This window comes from Rhinopithecus roxellana, chromosome 13 (assembly GCF_007565055.1).
Source record: "Rhinopithecus roxellana isolate Shanxi Qingling chromosome 13, ASM756505v1, whole genome shotgun sequence".
NCBI lineage: Eukaryota > Metazoa > Chordata > Mammalia > Primates > Cercopithecidae > Rhinopithecus > Rhinopithecus roxellana.
The window spans coordinates 123,303,806-123,319,197 of NC_044561.1; the positions used below are offsets into that span (position 1 = coordinate 123,303,806).

The 15,392-nt window shown below is 46.0% G+C and overlaps 1 long non-coding RNA gene across 3 annotated transcripts; it reads right to left on the reverse strand.

The window, feature by feature from the left end:
- Positions 1–613: 613 nt before the first annotated feature.
- LOC104678529 lies at positions 614–13,622 on the reverse strand. 3 transcript variants are annotated; one of them, XR_004052494.1, is made up of 4 exons: positions 13,368–13,622; positions 12,305–12,445; positions 9,142–9,370; positions 614–765 (listed from the first exon to the last, which is right to left on the reverse strand). It is a non-coding gene; the product is annotated as an uncharacterized LOC104678529 (long non-coding RNA). The 3 variants fall into 3 exon arrangements; XR_750198.2 differs by lacking the exon at positions 614–765 and adding an exon at positions 7,359–7,541; XR_004052493.1 differs by lacking the exon at positions 9,142–9,370 and having other exon boundaries at positions 13,368–13,619.
- Positions 13,623–15,392: the final 1,770 nt, after the last annotated feature.

Sequence of the window (15,392 nt, forward strand, 5' to 3'; positions counted from 1 at the left end):
TTGGCTGTAGACTCACAAAGAACTGCTTCCCAGAGACCTCTCCACCACCTCCATTTTGCAGTTTTACTCCAGCAGTTGGATGTGTTTGGTTTCTCAGTCTGACTGGTGACTCTTCTCTGATCCTCTAAATCCTTTTTTGAGACAGAGTCTTGCTCTTTCCCCTGCAAATTCCGGGTCTAGGCGTTTTTCTTTCTCTTTTTTCTTTTCTTTTTTTTTATTTTTCTTTTTCTTTTCTTTTTTTTTTTTTTTTTGAGATGGAGTCTTGCTCTGTCACCCAGGCTGGAGTACAGTGGTGTGGTCTGACTCACTGCAGTCTCCACCTCCTGGGTTCAAATGATTCTCCTGCCTCAGCCTCCCGAGTAACTGGGATTACAGGCATGCCCCACCATACCCAGCTAATTTTGTATTTTTAGTCAAGACGGGGGTTTCTCCATGTTGGTCAGGCTCGTCTCGAACTCCTAACCTCAGGTGATCCTCCCACCTGAGCCTCCCAAAGTGCTGGGATTACAGGCGTGAGCCACCGCACCCAGAGGCCTTTTTTTCCTTTTAGAAGAAAATAAAAAAAGAATCTAGAGGATTGGTGAAAAATAAAAAATGACAGTAGAAATCTAGGAAGGGGTTTTAATCGTTACTTAATCCAACCCATTTTTTTGTTGCAGAGGGGAAACTGAAACTCAAACAGGGGTATGTAACTTGCTCAGGATCATGTGGCCAAGTTGTAGAATCAGGTTGCACTCTAGCCTGGGCGATAGAGGGGAACTCCATCTAAAAAAAAAAAAAAAAGGAAGAAAAGAAAGAAAAAGAAATTATTAACAATGAAAATTAAAACAAATAAAAATGTTAGAGGCTAGACTCCACAACCAGCCCACTCTCACCCTCTGTGTTGTAAATGCTTGCATGAGGCTTCAGGCAAATTTCAGACTGACAAGGAAGTTTACAGCACCCAGTTCATAGTGGGAGTGTCCTAATGAATGATGAACGAGAATGCATAATCTGAATCTGATCACAAGAAAACATCAGACAAGCTGAAAAGGAGCATTATTCTTAAAAAAAAAAAAAAAAAAAAAAGATGGTGAATGGAGGAAGAGCATTCTTCAAAAATGTCATAAAATACGAAGAAATGCTATGAAATGTTCCAGATCAAAGGACACTAAAGAGACATGATAACTGAATGCAATACTTGACACTAAACTGGATTCTGTACTGAAGGAGAAAAAAAATCCCTTATGACATTATAGACTCAATTAACAAAATTGGGGCCGGGCGTGGTGGCTCACACCTGTAATCTTAGCACTTTGGGAGGCTGAGGCTGGCAGATCACCTGAGCTTAGGAGTTTGAGACCAGCCTGGCCAACATGGCGAAACTCCATCTCTACTAAAAATATAAAAATTAGCCGGGCATGGTGGCAGGCACCTGTAATCCCAGCTACTCAGGAGGCTGAGGCACAAGAATTGCTTGAACCCGGGAGATTCTGTCTGGGAGGTGGAGGTTGCATGGGCTGAGATTGCGCCACTGCACTCCAGCCTGGGCAACAGAGTGAGAATCTGTCTCACACACACACAAAAAAACAAACTTGGGCTGGGCACGGTGGCTCACCTGTAATCCCAGCACGTTGGGAGGCTGAGGCAGGCAGATCACGAGGTCAGGAGATCGAGACCATCCTGGCTAACACAGTGAAACCCCGTCTCTACTAAAAATACAAAAAAATTTAGCTGGGCGTGGTGGTGGGCGCCTGTAGTCCCAGCTACTCGGGAGGCTGAGGCAGGAGAATGGCGTGAACCTGGGAGGCAGAGCTTGCAGCGAGCCAAGATCACGCCACTGCACTGCAGCCTGGGCTACGGAGTGAGACTCCATCTCAAAAAAAAAAAAAAAAAAAAAAAAATTGGAATACAAGTGGTAGATTAAATAAACTAATTATAGTAAGATACTGGCCAGGTGTGGTGGCTGACACCTGTAATCCCAGCATTTTGGGAGGCTGAGATGTGAGGATCACCTGAACCCAGGAGTTCGAGACCAGCCCGGCTAACATAGCAATAGCTCATCTTTACAAAAAAATAGAAAAAAAAAATTAACCAGGTTTGTTGGTGCACACCTGTGGTTTCAGCTACTCAGAGGGCTGAGATAGGAGGATCACTTGAGTCCAGGAGATCCAAGCTGCAGTGAGCCGTGATTGTGCCACTGCACTCTAGCCTGAGTGACAGAGTGAGACCGTGTCTCAGAAAGAAAGAAAAAAAAAAGACACTATGTTGGTAACTGTACTTGGGTTGTATAAGATAATAGCCCCGGCCGGGCGCGGTGGCTCAAGCCTGTAATCCCAGCACTTTGGGAGGCCGAGACGGGCGGATCACGAGGTCAGGAGATCGAGACTATCCTGGCTAACACGGTGAAACCCCCGTCTCTACTAAAAAATACAAAAAACTAGCCGGGCGAGGTGGCGGGCGCCTGTAGTCCCAGCTACTCGGGAGGCTGAGGCAGGAGAATGGCGTAAACCCGGGAGGCAGAGCTTGCAGTGAGCTGAGATCTGGCCACTGCACTCCAGCCTGGGTGACAGAGCAAGACTCCGTCTCAAAAAAAAAAAAAAAAAAAAAATGATAATAGCCCTATTTTTAGCAAATACACACAGAAGCATATAGTGGTAAGGGGTCATGATATATATAATTTACCTTCAAATGGTTCAAAAACTTATGTACACACACATATACATGTTACAGGGGGTGGCAGGAAATGATAAAGAACATGGAATAAAGTATTTACAATAGGTGAGTTTGAGTAAAGGGCGTATAGATATTCTTTATCCTATTTTTATTTGTACAACTTTTCCATAAGTTTGAAATTATTGGCTGGGCATAGTGGCTCATGCCTGTAATCCCAGCACTTTGGGAGGCCAAGGCGGGAGGATCACTTGAGGTCGCAAGTTTGAGACCAGCCTGGTCAACATGGTGAAACTTTGTCTCTACTAAAAATACAAAAATTAGCCTTTTTACACATGCCTGTAATCCCAGCTACTCAGGAGACTAAGGCACAAGCATTGCTTGAACCCAGGAGGCGGAAGCAGTGAGCCAAGATCATGCCACTGCACTCCAGCCTGGGCAACAGAGGGAGACTCCATCTCCAAAAGACAAACAAACAAACAAAAAAACCCAGAAATTATTAACAAATGAAAATTTTTAAATTTTTAAATTAAAATTTTAAATTAAAATTAAAAATTAAAAATTAAATTTAAAATTTAAAATTATTAACAAATGAAATTTTTTTTTTTTTTTTTTGAGGCGGAGTCTCGCTCTGTCGCCCGGACTGGAGTGCAGTGGCCGGATCTCAGCTCACTGCAAGCTCCGCCTCCTGGGTTTACGCCATTCTCCTGCCTCAGCCTCCCGAGTAGCTGGGACTACAGGCGCCCGCCACCTTGCCCGGCTAGTTTTTGTATTTTTAGTAGAGACGGGGTTTCACCGTGTTAGCCAGGATGGTCTTGATCTCCTGACCTCGTGAACCGCCCGTCTCGGCCTCCCAAAGTGCTGGGATTACAGGCTTGAGCCACCGCGCCCGGCCAACAAATGAAAATTTTAAAAAAATAAATAAAAATGTTAGAGGCTAGACTCTCCACAGCCAGCTCACTCTCACCCTCTGTGTTGTAAACACTTGCATGAGACTTCAGGCAACTTTCAGACTGACAAGGAAGTTTACAGCACCCAACCCATAATGGGAGTGTCCTAATGAGTGATGAATACTTATGGTGTGCAACAGCTCTGTCTTCTTCTTCTTTTAAATGACCTGGTCAGCAGGAAGTAGCAAGAGCTTCTTAATAGAACATTGAGGGAGCCAAGTGGGAGAGGCTCAACCAGCTTTTGAAGCAGAATGATGTCCAAGAAGTCACAACCTTTTTTGTTTTGCCCTCTTTACCTGCAGGTGGATTCATTAGGGTGCTTGGGGTTGAATGTAACTAGACTGGGTCAAGACAACCTTAAGTGACTAGAGCACTTAGTATCACCTCAGGTAACAATACACCAATAGGTGGGCTGTTTCAGGGTTGGCTGTTTCAGCGTCTCAGTTCTGGGGTATTGGATTAGCTTGTAACTGGACAGGGGTCCCAGTCCAGACCCCAAGAGAGGGTTCTTCGATCTCGTGCAAGAACAAATTCAGGGCGAGTCCGCATAGTAAAGTGAAAGCAAATTTATTAGGAAAATGAGGGAAGAAAGAAAGGCTACTCCATGGACAGAGCAGTCCTGAGAATGGCTGGTTGCCCGTTTTTATGGTTATTTCTTGATCATATGCTAAACAAGGGGTGGATTATTCATGCCTCTCCTTTTAGACCATATAGGGTAACTTCCTGATGTTGCCATGGCATTTGTAAACTGTCAGGGCGCTGGTGGGTGTGTAGCAGTGAGGATGATCAGAGGTCACTCTCATCGCCATCTTGGTTTTGGTGGGTTTTAGCCGGCTTCTTTACTGCAACCTGTTTTATCACCAAGGTCTTTATGACCTGTATCTTGTGCCGACCTCTTGTCTCATCCTGTGACTTAGAATGCCTAATTGCATAAGAACACAGCCCAGTAGGTCTCAGCCTTATTTCATGTAGCCCCTACTCAAGATGGAGTTGCTCTGGTTCAAATGCCTCTAAGCTTCTGAAGGATTCCTCATGATCTAAAAATGGCTGCTGCAACTTCAAATGTCACATTCTAGCACAGCAATGTCCAAAGGCTGGAAGAATATGTGTGTGAGAGAAAAGAAGTTGGGAGGTGGGAAAGTTTCTCTCTTTTAACAGAAAGGAACATCCTTCCCAGAAATCCTCAGCAGACCTCCACCAAAGCCTCAACTGTCAGGACTGCTTCCAATGCTTACTCCAAGACTGTCCACAGGATTTCCATGGCTGGCTCAGACCAATCAGAATTAATTTCCTGCTCCTGACATGTTGCGTTTCATTCCAACAAAATTAGGTTCTGTTGGCAGGGGAGAAGGGGAATGAAGTAATTAACAGAGTCGCTTTTAGGGCTTTATTTATAGGTTGGTACAAAAGTAGTTGTGGTTTTTACCATTTCTTTTTAAAAAATGGCCAAAACCACAATTACTTTTGTATTAACTTACTATTTATTTATTTATTTATTTATTTTCTGAGACAGGGTCTCATTCCATCACCCAAGCTAGAGTGCAGTGGCATGATCATAGCTCAGTGCAGCCTTGACCTCCCAGGCTCAATCGATCCTCCCATCTTAGCCTGCCAAGTAGCTGGGACTGCAGGCGCGTGCCACCACGCCTGGCTAATACTGGTATTTTCTGTAGAGATTTCAACATGATGCTCAGACTGGTCACAAATTCCTGGGCTCAAGTGATCCTCCATCCTTGGCCTCCCAAAGTGCTGGGATTACAGGCATGAGCCACCACACCCTGCCATATGGCTTTGATGATTTCCTGAGTGGGCACCATGGATCTGTTTTTGTGATCTGGACCAAAAAGCAACTTGGACTTCCCAGGGTGCTGAGATGCCCAGAGCACTAAAGCATGAGAAGAAGATTTATGGCTTAGACTAGACTATACGTGACACCAATTTCTTTGGGAAACTTCACCTTCCTCGCTTCCACTCCCTGCAGTTCAGGTGAGGCTGTTTCTACCCCTTGGTTCCACCAATAAGCATGTGACCAGGCCTGGACAATCAAAGCATTGCCTTCTTCGAGTGACAATGATTGGTTCAGAGACACGCCATGACTTGTGTTCGTCCAATCAGAGTGAATGCTGCAACTTCAGCAGCATTTCCAGGAAGTGACCTCCTTTCCCACCACACTCATACCTGACAGGATGCAGGCCTGGAGCTAGTGGTTGCCAGCTTGCTATCAAGTAGAGACTAAGACTGGAGCCAACTCACTGAAGAGCAAAGCCAAGAGATGGCGAGAGACTGTGTCTGGTAACCTCATTTGAGTTCCCGAATCCAGCCAGGTCTGAAGCCAGTACTTTTCAGGTACTTACTCCAGCACTTTTCAGTTACTTAAGCCGATAAATTGCTTTTTGCATATAAATCAGTTTCAAATGGGGCTTCTGTCATTTACAAATAAAAGAATGCTAGGCTGGGCACAGTGGCTCATGCCTATAATCCCAGCACTTTGAGAGACCAAGGTGGGAGGATTGTTTGAGCTCAGGAGTTTGAGACCAGCAACATAGTGGGACCCCCATCTCTATCTAAAAAAGAAAAAAAAAAGTATACATGCAAATAAAAGAATCCCAAGTTTCTCAGTGTTTGGAGAAATATGTTTGAAAGACAAATTGAAAACATGTTTGAAAGACAAATTCCCAGGTGACTGAGACACCTGTCCTGGGACCTGAACCTCCACCTTTGGAACAAGCTCCTCCAGGACCCATAACAAGTAGGTAGTCCTGCCTTTATAGTCTGAGACTCTCTGACCCAGACTTTGGGGAAGGATGGTCTCTTAATTCTGCATGGGAGACAAAAGAGACCCAGTCCTTTCCATCACAAAGCCCCAACTACCTTCTTGGCAAAGAGTAGGGAAATGCCTTTCATTCTTTCCCAGTGACCCTGGAATTGAGTAAATGAAATACAGTTGATTTCCCAATCAGGTTATTCCACCACGTTGAACTTTTGGTAACTGTCCTTGCCCCATCGTGTTGCTAAAGCATTCAGGTTGAACAGTGTTCAGGAAGAACACTCAAGCAAAAACTGGTTTGCAGCCAAATCCAGAGACTGCAAACCCCAGTGGCTTCAGGGGCCAGGCAAAGAGAGTAAACATGTGAAACAACAGGGAGTAGTCCTGTCTGTGGGGGACAGGAGAGTTCTCATGCCTCCGCCTAATAAATGAAAAAATTATTTACGCCACAGTGGAACCAGAGATGCTCCTAAAGCCACTGGGATGTGGTTTCTCTTTTTCATCTCACTGCTCTGTCTCTGATGTGGCTTCATTCTCAGAGGATTGTGGGCTCACAAGCCAACATCCTGGCAGTTTAGAAACCACAGCAGAAACGTTTCTCTTTCTCAATTGTTTCAACATCAATCTGGATGAAACTCTTATTGGCCTTGTTTGAGTTCAGGTGGTCATCCCTGAACCATCACTGTACCTGAAAGAGTTATGGGAGGTATGGCGGTGTCATTGGCCAGACCTGAGTCTGACGCATCCTGGAGTGGAGTTCAGGCCCACTTTAATCATATAGACTGAGAATGGGGAATGGGAAAGTAGGTTTCATGCCTTTGTTTGGGCTCCCTCAGAAGCAGACTCTGAGATGAGGATTTGAGGTGCAAGTGGATTATTTGGAAGATGATTCCAGAAAGCACCATTAGGGGACTGAGGGAATGAGACAGAGAAGAGAAGCCTGCTGAAACAGAAAGTATTATCAAGCAAGTTACCACTGTGGACAACTGGAGCACAATCCCATCAGTGAACTCTGCCAGCCAGTGTAGAGCATCGTTTTGGTCTATTTTGTGCTGCTATAACAGAATACCACAGACTGGGCAATTTAAAACAATAGAATTTTATTTGGCTCATGGTTATGGAGGCTGGGGAGTCCAAGGGCATAGTGCTGGCATCTGGCAAGGGCCTTCGTGCTGCATCATTCATGATGGAAGGTGAAAAGGTAAGAGAAGGCGAGGGTGAGCAAGAGATTGAACTTGCAGCCTCAAGACCTTTCACAATCGGCATTAATCTGTTCTCATGAGGGCTCCATTAGGCTCCACTCTCCAGCACATTTGAATTGGGGATTAAGTTTCCAATACACGCTTTTGGGGGTACACATTCAAACCATAGCAAACATAGACTTGAGGGAGCTGGGGTATTTATCTACCAACTCTGTCAGTCATTGTCTGACAGTTGCTACCCGGAGTGTTTTTGCCCAGAACTTCCAGCATGGAAGAGCAAAGTGGTCCCTCCTGGTCTGAGAAAGTACTCAGACAAAGAGATGAAGCTTGGACCAGGGTGCATTGAAGGTTAGGACAATGGCCAGGGCACCAATAGCCTTTGCTTCATTGTCTGAAGGAAAATTGGGGTGCTAGGATCAGAAGAAGGCACTGATGTTGCACAGGTCAAATAAACATATGTTCATCCAAGGAGTGAACTGGTTGGCTCACTCACTGTCTGAGTCCATTAACCAAGCAGTGGCAGGGAAGGGTATATTCTGTTGCTTTAAGGAACTAGCATGGAAGCTGCACTTGTCACTTTTGTTCACATCTCATAGGCCAGGATGTGATCAAATGGCCATATCTATATGTGGGGAAATGTAGCTTTTGACTGTCCAGCCAAATCTCAGGGATTATGGCTGGGTGTGGTGACTCACTCCTGTAATCCCAGCACTTTGAGAGGCTGAGGTGGGAGGATTGCTTGAGCCTAGGGGTTTGAGACCACCCTGCGCAGCAAAGTGAGACTCTTGCTTTTACAAAAAAAAACCAATGTTTAAACTAGCTGTGCATGTTGGCACATGCCTGTAGTCCCAGCTACAGGGAGGCTGAGGCAAGGGAATTGCTTGGGCTCAAGAGTTCAAGGCTGCAATGAACTATAATCGTGCCACTGCACTCTGGCCTGGGTGACAGAGTGAGACCCTGTCTCAAAAAAAAAAAAAAAAAAAAAAAAAAAATTACAGGGATTCTGCTACTTAAAGAAGGGGAAGGAGGGGCCAAATGTTTTTTCCTGGCAAGACTTTGTGTTTAAATTTCAGAAGGAATGCCTTCCCAGTGGACTTCAACCTACATCTCATTATCCTGAAGCGTGTCTCACTGCCTCCACGGGAGAACCAAGTATTTAGCTTCCTGGTCTCTCTAATAGAAGGCGGCAAGGGAAAGGGGATTGGGAGTGGGCAGTTTGGGCAGGATGATCAACGATCCTGGTTTGCCTGGGACTAAGGATATTCTGGAGACATGGGATTTTCAGTGGTAAAACCAGCCTCCAGGATCTGCAGCCATAACCCATGTGGCTTGAGACCTCAACTCCAGTTGGAGAGATGTTATCCTCTTTGTCACCTTCTCCTCCTAACAACCTTCTCTTTCTCTTCACCACTTCCTCTTCAACTAAAAGGTGGCCAGGTCCTCTGCTATGCCCTACATCCACTTACACTCTGTCCTCATGGTTGGACTTCCTTGGCCCTCAACTCTGCCCTGACTTCTGGGAACTTCAGTGGTGCCAGAGCCTCTGTCCAGCTCTCAGCATCTCCCTTACCTCCGCCATCTTGTTTCCAGCCATCTTGGGTCCTTAGAGTCCAGAGTTTGCAGAAGTGGAAATGGAGAAGCTGGAGAGAGAAGGTACTTGCTGGTCTCACTGAAACAGTCAGGACTCAAGCTCTCAGCCCAAGGCTCTTCGCTCTGCACTCCTCAAAATCTTTGGTGTCTGTTATTCAACTAGCTTGACATTTCTCCACCTCTGAGGTGATGGCCTCCCTCCAAGATGCCTGCAGTCAGAGGGCAGGGAGCGTGGCACATAATGGGGCCTCAAGAAACACTGCAAAATACCTCTAGGACCCCCTTCTGGCTCTCAAATGATCTTGGGGACAACTCGGCCTATCCAAACAGAAAGAATTCAGGATTATTTCCCTCCTCAAACCTGTTCCCTTACCACCTCCTGAGCGGTAGGGGTGGTTTGGACCCCAATAATGACATTTTTATATAACTCGGAGTTTTTTTTTTTTTTTTCTTTCTTTCTTTCTTTCTTTTTTTTTTAAAGACAGAGTCTTGCTTTGTCACCCAGGCTGGAGTGCAGTGGCACGATCTCGGCTCAATGAAACCTCCACCTCCCAGGTTCAAGCAATTTTTGTGCCTCAGCTTACTGAGTAGCTGGGACTACAGGCATGTGCCACTGGGCCGGGCTAATTTTTGTACTTTTAGTAGAGACAGGATTTCGCCATATAATTTGGAGTTTCACAACACCAGCACTATTTAGATTTTGGGTCAAATAATTCTTGAATGGGGATGGGGGTGCGGGCTGTCCTGTTCACTATAGGAGGTTTAGGGGTAGGCCTGACCTCCATTCACTAGATGCCCAGAGAACCCTCTTCCCCAATTATGTCAGTGCCTCCAGACATTGCTAAATGTCCACTGGGAGACAAAAATCACTCCTGAACCACTGATCTAGACAGTCAGTATTTTCTTAATATAAAAAGTGGGGCCAGGCACAGTGGCTCACAAAGTGCTGTAATCCCAGCACTTTGGGAGGCCGAGGCGGGCAGATCACGAGGTCAGGAGATCGAGACCATCCTGGCTAACACGGTGAAACCCCATCTCTACTAAAAATACAAAAAATTAGCCGGGTGTGGTGGTGGGCACCTGTAGTCCCAGCTACTTGGGAGGCTGAGGCAGGAGAAGGGCGTGAACCCGGAAGGCAGAGCTTGCAGTGAGCCAAGATCACGCCACTATACTCCAGCCTGGGTGACAGAGCGAGACTCTGTCTCAAAAAAAAAAAAAAAAAAAAAAGGGAGGGGAGCAACAAGCAACTTCAGAAAACAAAGTCCCTTTCATTGAGTGATCGAGTGCCACCTTCTGTGGAAAAACCTCAAGCTCACTACTCAAGTGCAGCTTGGAACGAAGGCCCTGGCAAACCCTGCCATTCAGTTGGCTTCTCTCAGTGGATCACACTCAGAGATTTCTGGCACCACTGCCACTCTCCCCACCCCCTCATGCAGAACAATGGGATTCTCTCTGCCTCTGACCTTCTTCACACCCAGCACTTTACTCCATTTTCCTGGACCTTTATGTTGTGGGCAACTTTGTTTGTGCTAAGTCAACAGAAAATGCTTCTTGGCCTCTACCCCCCTGAGAGCACATGGTGCATTAATAAGTTTAACCCAGAGTTTCCCAACCTTGGCGCTACTGACATTTTGGGCTGGCTCATTCTTTGCTTGGGGGGCTGTCCTGTGTGTTGTCTGATGTTTAGCAACATCCCTGACCTCCACTCACAGATGCCAGGGGCAACACCACACCTGGTTGTAACCAAAACTTTTTCCAGACATTGTCAAATATCCTCTGGGGAAAAAAAAATCACCCTCAGTTGAGAACCATTGTCAACTCCTACTAGGAACCACTGAGGTTAGTAATACTATTATTTTATTTATTTATTTATTTATTTATTTATTTATTTATTTATTTATTGAGACAGAGTCTTGCTCTGGTATCCAGGCTGCACTGCAGTGGCACTATCTTGACTCACTGCAACTTCTACCTGCCAGGTTCAAGCGATTCTCCTGCCTCATCTTCCCGAGTAGCTGGAATTACAGACACCTGCCACCACGCCCGGCTAATTATTTTGTATTTTTAGTAGAGACAGGGTATCACCACGTTTCTCAGGCTGGTCTCGAAATTCTGACCTCAAGTGATCCACCTGCCTCGGCCTCCCAAAGTGTTAGGATTACAGGTGTGAGCCACTGTGTCCAACCATATTATTATTACTTTAGAGATGAGGAAATCAGGATTATAGAAGTGTGATGACTTGTTCAGGTGTAAGGGGCAAAGTCAGGAACTGGAATTTCTCCCATGCCAGTGATTTTCTTTTCTTTTTTTTTTTTTTTTGAGACGGAGTTTTGCTCTTGTTGCCTAGGCCGGAGTGCAGTGGCATGATCTCGGCTCACTGTAACCTCCGCCTCCCGGGTTCAAGCAATTCTCCTGCCTCAGCCTCCCAAGTAGCTGGAATTACAGGTGCCTGCCACCACACCCAGCTAATTTTTTGTATTTTTAGTAGAGACAGGGTTTCACTATGTTGACCAGGCGTGTCTGGCACTCCTGACCTCGTGATCCACCTGCCTCGGCCTCTCAAAGTGCTGGGATTACAGGCATGAGCCACCGCACCTGGCCTAACCCGGTGATTTTCAAATTCACTGGCAGATAAACGTCACTGGGGCCTTTGCTAACAGAGGCCTGGCCCCATGCCAGACCCACTGCATCAGAACCTTTAGGAAATGGACCAAGGGTTCTGTATTCCCTACAAGATCCCTTTCCTGACAACCTACAAGCATCAATATTTAACAGCCAATATCCTCTGTTTTCATAGCTTTTCTCACATGAACCCCCACTGTTTATTTTTTGTTTTTGTTGTTATAAATGAGACAGGGTCTCATTATGTTGCCCAGGTTGGTCTCCAACTCCTGAGCTCAAGTAATCCTCTCACCTTGGCCTCCCAAAGTACTGGGATTACAGGTGTGAGCCACTGTGCCTGGTCTTTTAAATATTTTTAGAGTTGGGGTGCACTGGCTATTCGTAGGAGTGATCATGGCACACCACAGCCTTGAACTCCTGGCCTTAGCCTCAGAAGCTGGGACTACAGACATGCTCAGGGTGTTCAGCTTGCCATTCCCACTTCAGAGAAGAAACTGAAGCACAAAGAGATTGTGACTTACCTGAAGCCATATAGAAAGTGAGAATAGGCTGGGTGCAGTAGCTCAAACCTGTAATCCCAGCAGTTTGGGAGGTCGAGGTGGGAGGATCACTTGAGCCCAGGAGTTGGAGACCAGCTCGGGCAACATGGCAAAACTCCGTCTCTACAAAAAATACAAAAATTAGTCGGGTATGATGGTACTCACCTGTAGTCCCAGCTATGTGGGAGGGTGAGGTGGGAGGATTGCTTGAGCATGGGAGGTCAAGGCTGCAGTAAGCCATTATTGTACCAGTGCATTCGAACCTAGGTGACAGAGCGAGACCATCTCAAAAAAAAAAAAAGAAAAAAAAAAAAAAAGAGGCCAGGCAAGGTGGCTTAGGCCTGTAATCCCAGCACTTTAGGAGGCTGAGGCAGGCAGATTGCCTGAGGTCAGCAGTTTCAGACCAGCCTAGCCAACATGGTGAAACCCCATCGCTACTAAAAATACAAAAATTAGCCAGGAGCAATGGTGCATGCCTGTACATTCCAGCTACTCAGGAGGCTGAGGCAGGAGAATCACTTGAACCTGGGAGGCAGAGGTTACAGTGAGCCGAGATTGGACCACTGCCCTCCAGCCTGGGTGACAGGGTGAGACTGTGTCTCCAAAACAAAAAAGTGAGAAGAAAAATAAATAAAATTTAAGATAACAAAAAATAAGAAACAGAAACACACACACACATGCAAAACCAAACAAAAGAAAACAAGAAAAGGAAAAAATGAAACAAACAAAAATAAACCAGAAAAAGAAAATGAGAAGAATGTAGAATGTCATCTTGTGCCTAGGCCATTCCTCCAGAAAGATGTGTTGGAGCTGGGATTCCCGCAGGTAAACAAGATGCACACATTTTCCTGTGTGCTTGCAGCTACACACACACACTTGTGCATGCATTTGGACACAGAAACACTGGGGCCGGAGAGAGGCCCAGCCTCCCCTTAGTCACATTTTTGTCCAATGTCCCCCACCCCCAACTGAGGTTCTGTAAGTAAAAAAGAAGGAACAGGATGAGTATTCAACAGGCAACCTTTAGATTTTCCATGGACCTCACCTCATTTGATAGACAGAAAAGTTTATACAGCAAGTTCATTGGCAGGACTAGGCCTTCAGCCCACTTTCTGGGCCAGCGGACTCCACACCACCTGTTACAACTGGAGATTGAGTGTCTGCCAGAAGCTGTTTCCTGGGAAACTGCAGCCAGCTGCTGACCACCCAGGAGCTCTTTATCCTTTACCAACCCACCTCCCTGGGATCTACCCAGGACCTGCCTGCTCGAGTAACAGGATGTGACCCTATGTCACCAGGGCACTTACTGCCCATCAAAAGTCCTTGTGAGTCATTCTCCAAGTTTCCAAGGAAAAAAAAAACTCCCAGATAGGGGCCCATCCCAGAAATAAATAAAACGTTGGCCCAGGGCCCAGACTTTCAGAGAAATCAGCTGGCCTGCTTGTGGGTGGAAGGTGGCGAGGGGGGTCACCTTGAACCGAGGTCTCTCTGGAGAGAACTGTTTTCTTATTCAATCATTCATTCATCATCTATTTATAGACATGACATTTATTCATGCATTCAGCTAATATTTATTAGAGGGGCGAAATACCTCTCACTTCTAACTCACACATTTCTGAGTTGTTTACATTCATTATTACACAAGTATGTGCTGCTTTCATTTTTTTTAAGCTTTGCTTTTAATTAATTAACTAATTTATTTGTTTAGCAATCCCAGGATGGAGACAGATCTGATTATTTTAAAATAACAAGCCAGGTGTAGTGGCGCACACTTGTAATCCCAGCTACTCAGGAGGCTGAGGCAGGAGAATTGCTTGAACCCAGGAGGTGGAGGTTGCAGTGAGCTGAGATCATGCCACCGCACTCCAGCTTCAGCCATAGCCTGTCTCAAAAATTAAAAAGAGAGAGAGAGAGAGATGCTGCTTTCTGATCCAGAGGACATACATGCCCCACTGGCAAGACAGAAGATCCTCAATTTGGACAGCTACCTGGAGAAGTTGACCTCTAAGCTGAAAACTCAGGGATGAACGTTGCCAGGTGACAGGGAGGAAATGCCCAGAAATGGTGCTCTGGGCAAAGGGAACAGCATGTACAAAGATCAGGAGGTCATGTCTTGTTTCCGAAAATGCAAGTGTTTGAGACGATACTGTAGGAAATGGAAGAGGAAGTGATGAGGTCACAGAACAAGACAGAAAGGCAGGGAGCCCACTTAAAGGAATTGCTAATTAACCACCCCCATTCCACCCTTCCTGCCAACCTCTCCACCCTCACCCCACTCCTAGGGCCATGACTCAGTCATGGGGTTTTCACACTCTCTCACTTCAAGCTGGACACAGTTTCTGTATCTCAGCCAACGTGTCATTCATCAGCAGGTCATGTCATCCCCCCAATCCACACCATGGTTCCAGAATGTCAGCTGATTCTCATGAATTGGACCACAAATCTTCCAGAGTTTTTTTTTTTTTTTTCTCCTTTTTTTCTTTTTTGAGACGAGGTCTTGCTCTTGTCACTCAGGCTGGAGTGCAATGGTGCCATCTCGGCTCACTGCAACCTCAGCCTTCTGGGTTCAAGTGATTCGCCTGCCTTAGCCTCCTGAGTAGCTGGGATTACAAGTATGTGCCACCACGCCCAGCTAATTTTTGTATTATTACTAGAGACAGGGTTTCACCATGTTGGTCAGGCTGGTCTCGAACTCCTGACCTCAGGTGATCCACCCATCTCGGCCTCCAAAAGTGTTGGGATTACAGGTGTGAGCCACCGTGCCTGGCCGCTAATGTTTGTATGTTCAGTAGAGATGGGGTTTCGCCATGTTGGCAGGCTGGTTTTGAACTCCTGGCCTCAAGTGATCTGCCCATCTTGGCCTCCGAAGTGTTGGGACTACAGGTGTGAGCCGCCGCACCTGGCCTGTCAATATTGTTTTAATGATGGTTGCTCCTTCTCAGGCTTTCCTCACATACTTATTTTATTTTTAGACAGGTTTTGGTTCTGTCACCTCAGCCTCCTGAGTAGCTGACATTACAGGTATGTGCCACTAGGTTGGCTAATTTATTTATTGTTTTGTAGAGATGGG